Source organism: Lygodium microphyllum, chromosome 26 (assembly GCF_053477565.2).
Source record: "Lygodium microphyllum isolate KBCC chromosome 26, Lygodium_microphyllum_v1.1.10, whole genome shotgun sequence".
In the NCBI taxonomy this organism is placed as follows: Eukaryota; Viridiplantae; Streptophyta; class Polypodiopsida; order Schizaeales; family Lygodiaceae; genus Lygodium; species Lygodium microphyllum.
The window spans coordinates 33,132,311-33,142,196 of NC_141160.1; positions in this window are offsets into that span (position 1 = coordinate 33,132,311).

Here is a 9,886-nt window from a genome sequence, read left to right on the forward strand (position 1 = left end):
GGCCTTTAACCTGAAGTATAGGTACTCATTTAATTTGTAATTCATAATTCAAACAGAGCCTAAAAATCTCTAGCAAGCACAAACATTTCCATTAAACAACCCAGTTGTTTGGCAAACGGCTAAGGAAGTGTTCTTTCCTTTTTGAGTGTATCAGCACTCGTTCCCAAGGTGTCTTGTAAATTGGCAAGATCCTTTTACATTCCGGTGTAGGGCATACCCAACTTGGTTAACCCTAAAGTGCCTTAGATATGCTAGTTTCCAGTTTACAACTTTCCTTATTTAGAAGGATATCCAAAAATACGTCTATTTGCAAGATAACTTGCGTAAGAATCTGCCGTCCTTGATGAGGGTTTTTCCCCTTTCTCCTTGTGAATCAATCACAAGACTAAATGATTTCATACATGTTGCGCAAGTCCTGCGATGGAATAATCTGTTTAGATTCTTTAAGCTGACATATGTCAGGCCTAGGGTTTCTTCTTTTAAGAACCTTAAGGACAAACCCTAGTTTCTTATCTTTACGAATTTATTGTCCCTATGGTAAGGAAAGTAGTCAAGTGCTTAGGGTATGAATGTTTCTATGTTTAGATTGGTTTAGTTATCTTTCGGAAGGTAACATTAATCTTCTTGTCACGGTTTTGCTATCCTTGTGATAATTTACTTTCCAGTCAATACAACTTAATTTTAACTTCCGTTTTCCTTACAGATGAACTCATGCCAAATAACAGCATTTGCCTTGCTAAGATGTGCAATTAGCAAAGATAACTTCCTAGTGATTTGAGCATCGAAAGAAACCTTTCATGAATTTAACCATTTACAACGATTCGTTGCGAAAGGAATAAGACTAATGGTGCAAGATATAATTTCAACGCCTTAGGGTTTAACTAAAATATACTACTATAGTAAATGGCTAATCTTGCTCATAATTTATAATGCTTGATGCAATTTGAAGAAAGCTAAGTTATATACATTTTCATTCATAAGCTAAACTCCTTCGTTACAAATAACTCGAACAAATATAACCAATCCTTAACAATTTTTCTTTGCATGATCGACTTAAAACCGAATTAAAGCCAAGAAGAAAAACCTGGTTTTGGGGTGAGATATCCACAGTTTTTGGTTATCATATCTACATATATAAACCATGCTAGCCTAGCACTTTCCTTTCCTGTTTGCCCTACCAATATCGGGATGTGTATCTTATTTGAGAAAACAATACCACATTGTCTAATTACTTTGAAAAATTAGGTAGATAGTTGGGGGAGTCTAACGATCTCAATCATTGGGTTCTTGGTCTGTTTAAAGGCATTCTTTCTTGAATCATACAGCATACATCTTTGATGTTATATGTATACTTTTTCTTTCTAGTTTAGGTTATGAAGTGACGCGTGAATGTTTTGTATGTGAGCTTGTGTTTTATCTTTATACAGTTGATTCAAGTGGTAAAATATCATAAATATTTATGAAGTTCGTGAGAGTACTAAGAACATTTTTGGGGATTTTTTCAGAAAGAGATTAGTATGCATGCGGTAAATCTGGTTTTCCTACTTGGGGAGCTTGCTTTGAATAATATGGTGAGCATTTTGTAGCTTATTAGTTAAGTGAGATAAGTGAAGTTTCAACAGTGATGGCATGATTCCATATATTTTACTAGTACCGAGGTGCATATTTCTTCATGTGGACAGAAATTTTCATATTCTTTTCTTGGATTATCCATGCACTAGGGGAGAATCAGTAAGCTTTTTTCTCATATGTGTTAGCAATATAAGTACTAGACCTGTGTTCAGGGAAGTGTATTTGGTATGTTACCTTCTAGATCTTAAAACCTATGTTCTGTAAGTGTCCATTTTCATCTATATTGTAAAATTAATGCAAAGTTGCAGCTTGTTGATTTGTAATAAAAACAGCGTGGTGTTTCTCATGTAGCAAATTGAAGAGTTTCTGCATTTAAAGTTTAATAATAGGACTATTGGAGATTTAATGCAAAGCTGCAACATGTTTATGTTTAAATGAACTAGTTGGCATTGACCATGCAGTGAATGAAGAGTTTCTAAATTTAATATTAAGTAGGAGTATTGGACATTTTGTGATCTCACATGTAGTTTGAGAGTCCCTAATTCCTATAGTAAGGCTAAACTATACCATCTATTTCTTCAATGTTTTAGGTCACCATATCCTTTCTTTGATGTGTTGGTGGATTTAGAGGCAAGCTCAAGCTCAACCGCCAAGACCCACTGACTGCTTATTCTTTAAAGCATTTCAAACCGAGCACTAATGGCTACCTCTGACATAGCCGATGTGCTATCTCTCTCTACGAGTGTAGTGAGCTTACCTCCATTCTAGATCAAGTTGCCTCCTCTCTCAAGCACTCTGGTAGCTCCATGATCCAAGTGCAAGTTTCAAGCAATCTCAATCCTCAAGCTTCATGCTCCAAGCTCCATTTCCGCGAGCAAGAGAAGAGAAGAGAAGAGAAGAGAAGAAGAGAGGAGAAGATGGAGAGCTTCTTCACCACGGTCCCTCACCCTCACACACTCACTCCCTCACACTCTCACACTCCCTCTCTCAAGCAGAAGCTCAAGCAAGCAAGAACAAGAAGAACAAGAACAAGAAGAGACCTACTTTTGGCCACACACAAGAATGAGCTTCTCATTCACTTTTCAACTTTATATACAAAATGCTAAATCCCTTTTGGGCGGTCATCCCCTCATTCCCTTTTTTACATGGTCGATTGTGGCCTAGGCCCTTTTTCTCATTGTCCTCATATCTTCCTATCTTTCTTCCTATCGCCCAGCTACCTTTTTTACATGGCCGACCTGGGCCTTTTTCCCATTGTCCTCCTATCTTCCTAGCTTCTCATTCACTTTTCAACTTTATATACGAAACGTTAAATCCCTTTTGGATAGTCATCCCCTTATTCCCTTTTTACATGGCCGACCATCACCTAGGCCCTTTTTTCCATTGTCCTCCTATCTTCCTACCTTCCTTCCTACCACCCATCTATCTTTATAATTTGCACGGTGTCAAAGAGTTTACTGTTCATGATATAAATCATGGGATTCTTATGAACACAGAAGAGTTTCACCGGAAGTTATATGAGATATTTGCATACAAAATTCGGGCATTGTTATCCAATAACCACCTTAGTTATACAAGTTCTTTTGTATTTAGCATATAATTTTCACTTATACCATGTACATTTATGAAAAATAAGTCTATGGGAACCTATAACTTGGACATCTGGAAGTAATTGGCAATCTGCAAGATAAATCACATTAATTCAGGTACAAAAATATGGTCAAAACACAAGAATGATACCAAAAACTGTCAAAAGTCCACTAGGTCGACATGGGACCAGAAGTAACTGACTTAAGTGACTAGCAAGTGACCTAGGCTGGTCAAAAAGTGACCAGGGATTGAGCAGAGAGCAGCCTGCGTTGTTCGGCATAAAATGCAGGCTGCACTGTCTGAGGCAAACTGGAGAGAGCTGGAGCTATGGTGCATGAAATGGAGCATGCAAACTGAAGATTAACAGGCCCAACTACTGAAGATGTAAACATGGTGAGAGCTCCACTTCTCTGCCTCTTTGGTCTGACGAAAATGCATGCTGAAATAGTCTATAAAAGAGGGAAATCTGAGAGAAGAGTATTCAGCCTGCTCTTATGCACGACTTCTCTCATCTTGTTTACCTTATTCTTGGTCCAATGAAGCCCGACTTGCACCCAAGTACTTGAGTGACTTTGGGGCAAGCAAAGGGTGAGGATATTGAAGACTTATGGACTGTTATGGGCTGCAATAACCAGTCATAAACAGGGCAGCCCACTATTATGATCCATTTTTATGAGCAAACATGGGTTTTTAATGGTTGTAATGGAGGGAAATGACCTCTTTTCTTTAGGACATTGTTCATAGATGATCAAAAGTGCTTCTTTTTGAGTTTATGCACTCATTTTGAACTTGATTATGGGATGGAATTTTCTGTTTTAAAATAGGACTGAAGCTAAAATTATACTTTTTCAATTCATTTCATGTATCTTTGGCCCAAATCTTGGATGCATTTGAATCTATCAACAATATACTTGTTTCAAAGGGTTGAAATTCATCTATGTACATGAAATAAATGCCATTAGATCTTGCATTTGACATTCATAAATGAATTGAGAATTTGAAAATATCCTTTATGATATGATGTATGTATCCTGAGGCATTTGATGCAATCAAGTTAGTCTTATTCCTTCTGTTCATGTATGCTAAGTCCATAATGAGAGGGCTTGAACTCTTCTTCTGTACCTAAATCATTTCTAAATCCCAGATCTTATTAAACCTCAATTCATTTTTCCTTTCCGAATCTTGAATCCTAAACTCTTCTTCTGCATTAAAAGCCTCGGTGGTAGACCTTCAACTCTTAACGCGACGATAGTGGTGAACCCAATGTGAAGGTCCGCTGCGGAAGAAGAAGTCCAATGGAAGAATCATCAAGTTCGGGAGGAGATGATTTACAACAGTTGGATCGTCTAATGCAAGAGAGCCAACAACAACAATTGCAATTTCAGCAGCAGTTGCAATTGCAACAACAACCGAGACAAGAAGAAGAGCGGATTGATGCTGCTGCCATTAAGGCCTTAGAAGCAGTTGGGCATGAGCTCAAGCAATTTAATGGGCAAAATGTGTCCTCTTTTATCCGCCTCTACACTGACAAGATGGTCTTCTTTGGAGTTCCTCAACATGCCTGGAGCCATTACTTTGCCCGCCTGGCTGTACATGGTCTCCAAGACCGAATTCACGGTCTTTCCCAAAAAGATGCAGGATGGACTGTGTTCAAGAAGGCTCTTCGAGAAGAAATTTTCCTTGAAGATTCTGGCCTTATGACAAAGAAAATCTTCACCGAATGGGTCGAAAGGCCCAATAAGGGTCTAACTGCTACTGCTCTTCATCGAGAGTTTGAAAGCAGATTTGCCCAACTAGATCCCGATGACCAACAAGGTATGGAAAGTCAAAAGATTGAATTATTTTTAAAAGCTACAGATTCTTCTCTTCAGGAGAAATTGATTGACCGACTTGAAGACCCTGACTCTGAGTCGAGATTGAAGATTGCTTGGAGTGATGTCACTGAAGCAGTTAATATGATTGCTTGAAGAGAGCGATTGCACCTAAGATGGGGATCAACCCCTGTAACAACTGAATCTATGAAGGAGCCTGTTCCAGTTTCTCGACCTCCTGTCTCTATGGCCGAGCAATCAAGAAATTCTGCTGTTCCTTCTCCAAAGAAGGATGTCATGGATGAGTTAATTAAAAGCATGCGGGATCTCCATCTTAATTTAGCAGAAATTAATTCTAAAGTAGAAAGGCTTGATGTTAAAGTAGAAGAAAGGGGTTGGTCAACCGCCCAAAGACCTGAATGAGAAGGCTTCAAAAGACGTTGCATTTGGTGTGATAGCCTTCAGCATGACAAGAGGGAGTGCGGTGCATTCCGTGAAGCTGAAGCACAAAAATTAGTCTTTTGGAAGGATGGAAAAATTCATGCAACCGAAATTGGGCTTCCTCTTGAGCCAAACTTTGGCAACGGTGGCATGAAGAAAAGATTGGAGGATTTGGCAACAAGAACGGCCTATGCAGTTGTTGATGCCGCAACTTATGGGTTGCAAATTGAGCCAACTAATGAAATTGATAAAACATGTAAAACTAATGAAAAATCTAAAGTGTGGACACAGGCCTTGGAACGCATGGAGCAAGGCAAGGCAAGTAAGGATGATTTAACCACTGCCAGCCAATGTATTCGAGGAAGAACAGGATGGTCCAAGCGTGTGGATTCATTTTCAGCTTTTTCCTGGTTAGCTGAAATTAATAATCAAGAAGCCATGATAGAAGAAAAGAGAAGAAGAGAAGAAGATGTTGCCGGTCCTTCCTCTTCAGGACCGGCTAAACGCATAACAAGAAGCAAACCAGACCAATAGAAGGCTACTGAAAATCCGCCACCACCAGAATTTGACATGGGAGAAGCCCCTCAAGCAAAGAAAACAGAAGGAAAAAGAAAAAGCATACATCCCAGTTACAAGTTGCAGTCTGACATAGAGACCGCAACGGATCTTAAACAGATCCTAGAAGAAAGGATTCTTGGAAGCAGAATTGAATTTACATTAGGTGAAATTCTCAGTATTGCAAAACGAGGATTTCATGATGTAATAATTGATGTAATTAAACGAAAAAGACAATATGTTGGTGAGGAAACTGAAGAATCTGTACATGCTTTTTTGCAAGTACTTCATGTGTATTTGCAGGATAAAGAGAAGCTGAAAACCCAAGGGATTCGACTGGAGACAATCAAAGAATTGATTGCAGCCATAGAAGCCAAAGAAGAAGACATTTATGAAGCAGAAGCTGAAGAAGCCATAATGGTGGAAACTTCTCAATCTAAAATGCAGCCCATGCATAAGAAAGAGACTCTTTTTCACAACATGCAAGAAGAAAGTGAAACTCACTTTATTCCAAGTAGTCACTATTCCCGTACCCATTGGGCAAGGGCGACTACTGAAACTGTTGTTAAAATTGGTGAGAAAGAAACTCCATGCATTGCCCTTATAGACCATGGTTCAGAAATTAATGTTATGTCAAGAAGTCTCTATGAGAATGGTGGATGGCCCATTGATGTGGACCCAGGGTGGCGCATGAAGGCAGCCAATAACTCTTCTGGTGATCTTTATGCAGCATGTCCTTATGTACAAGTTACTATTGGTAATGTAAAAGATGAATTTCATTTCTTTGTTCAAGATTCCTGCAGTTATCCAATCATTCTTGGACAACCATTTATTTCTGAGTCTCGTTTAGAGACAAAGGCTCTTGATGATGGTTCATCATATGCTTGGATAAGAAGCAAGGACAATGATAAAGCTGTTCAATTCCTAACTGTCTGTGTTAATCACCATCGGAATAGGGATTGATTGAGAGATCATCCTGTTCCTCCTAATGCCCGAGATTTTAAGGGTTTTCGGGTAGCGCTGCTATAAGTGGAGGCTATGGCAGTGCATCATGTCACAAAAAATTGCCTCCACATATGAAGGAGGCAAGGCCAAAAGCTGATTTGCAGGTTTTTTCAGCCAATGGAGTGGGCTGTTATAAACAGTTTTCAGCCATGAATAGGGTTGAAAGAAAGTATTTGAGTCATATGGAGCAAGAGCTGAAGCAAATTGATGTTTTACCTAAAGATAAAGAAATTTCAGGACTATTTTATGGGCTGAATTATAATGATACAATGGATCAAATTTATACAGCCATTCATGTTGAAAATCAAGCTGAAAATCAGTCCATACAGGTATGTACATTGGATATGCATGACATAATTCAAGAATTTGCAGATTATGAAGCTTTTGGACAGCCAAAGAAGGATGAAGCAAGAGTAGAAACAAAGTATAAAACAGTTGATAAGAAGGTCAAGCCGGTAGCTACTCCTCTACCACCTGAAAGCGAAGGACTGGCAGAAAGGGCTTCCAAACAACCAAGCCTTCGTGATCCTAAAGATATTGGTCACCAATTTACAGCAGAAAGTCTACAAAAGCTGAAAATTGGTGACAACTCTTTTCTCTTGCCAGCTGAAAAGTAAATCTTCATGTAGATGTTAAAGAACCATGGTAAAGCTTTATGTCGCTGAAAATCTTTATCAGCTTCTAAGAAAAGGCCAAAGGTTTCTATGGACAAAAGAACACACTCAGGCTATTCGAAAACTCAGGAAAATGCTGACTTCAACTCCCACTTTAAAGAGGGCTAACTACTCTAATGGGCAGCCCATTATACTCACAGTGGACACAAGTCCTATTGGAATAGGATGGGCAGTTGGTCAAGACGACCTTGAAGGCAACATATATGTAATCCGCTTTGGAGCGAAGGTTCTTAATGAACGACAAAGAAGGTATGCTCAAATTAAAAGAGAGCTTTGGGGAGTAGTAACTGCATTAAAATGTGATAGGGAGTACTTCATGGGCGCACATGTTATGGTTGAGACAGATTGCCTTCCACTATTGGGCATGATAGCCAACTGTTCCACTCCTGACATAGCCATGCTAAGATGGATAGCCTATATTAAATCCTTAAATCCTAATTTGAAACATATTGTAGGTAGAGATAATCCAGTTGCTGACATGCTTTCACGTGCCAGATATATGGATGAAGAAGAAATGATGGATGAAGAAAAATCAGAGTTTATAAATGATGCTGTTAATTCAGGTACAACAAAAATTACAGCAAGAACAACAGGTTCAGCCGTTAAAACAACTTTTACATTAGCAAGGATGAATCAACCAAAGAAGGACAATGGATAGCTAGTAAACAACATATTCCATGTTTTGTTATGGTTTGTTCACACTTTAAAGAAGAATATTATGCAGATGATTGGCTAAAAATTGGCCAATTTTTGAGCACTATTACAAAGAAGGAAGAATGGACTAATGAAGAGTTCAAGAGAATTAAGAGAAAAGCCTATGGTTTTTTTCTTAAAGATGGCTACCTTTGGAGGCATGCAAAAAAAGAAAGGAAGGGCGCCTGTTCGTGTCTTAGGTGACAAAAAGACACAAAGACAGGTCATGCAAGAATTCCATGAAAGCCTATTGGCTGGTCATAGAGGCATATGGGGTACTTTTGCCAAAATAAAAGAGAAATTTTGGTGGCAAAACATGTATAAATACATTGAGCATTTTGTTGAGTCTTGTCATGTTTGTCAAATGTATTCTATGGTAAAGCATAGAGATGGGATTCAGCCTACCTATCCTTTATCCATTCACTATAGATGGGTTATTGATTTAGTATCCATGCCTACAGGAATTTGGAACATGAGATATCTGGTACTTTCTAGAGAAGATCTCACAAATCAAGTGGAAGGAAAGGCCTTGACAACAAAATCCACTCATGCTGTTTGTAGATTTTTACTTGAAGAAGTATTTTGCAGGTATGGATCTGTTGCTAAAGTAACTGCTGATAGAGGAGAATTGGATGCCGATGAGGCTCGCCATTTCTTTGCTCAATTGGGAATTAAGCTATCTCTTACTTCAGCCTACAATCCTGAAGGTAATGGTAAGAGTAAAAGAGGTCATAAACCAATTCTTAAAGCTTTAGCAAAATCATGCAAAGGAAAGTTGAGGGAATGGCCTAAAATGCTACCATTCGCATTATGGGCTGATAGAACAACCCATAGTGCAGTGACAGGATATATGCCAGCTGAACTCATGTATGGACAGCCACCTATTATGCCTATTGAGGAATCCATTGTCACATGGAGTATCTTGCCTTGGGATGAAGGCATGAACAGGGAAGAATTGCTGTCTTTACGCATAAGGCAACTTGAAAGAAGGCCAGAAGATGTTAAAATAGCCATTGAAAGGCTAAAAACAGCAAGATTAAAGAATAAGAAGAGGTTTGACAAGCACCATCGACTCCGTCCAAGAGCTATTCAAGAGAATGACTGGGTTCTTGTTTATAATAACAGCCTAGACAATCAACATAGTGCTCATAGGAAGTTAGCCAAGCGATGGTTTGGACCATATGTTGTAAAATTAGTACATCATAATGCTACTTACTCTTTGGCTGAAATGGATGGGACCATGATAAAGACTCCAATAGCTGGGAAACGAATCAAACTCTTCAAACAAAGAGAATCTTCAACTTATGAACTTGATGACTTAGATATAAGCCCTCTAATTGAAGACATGCAGGAAGAAAAAGACTTAGGGAATGAAGATGAAGAAGAAGACCCTCCTTGACCTGTAATCTTATGAAATGGCACATGCCGGAGGATGTGCAGATTAGGAGGGGATGAATGTCAAAGAGTTTACTGTTCATGATATAAATAATGGGATTCTTATGAGCACAGAAGAGTTTCACTGGAAGTTATATGAGATATTTGCAT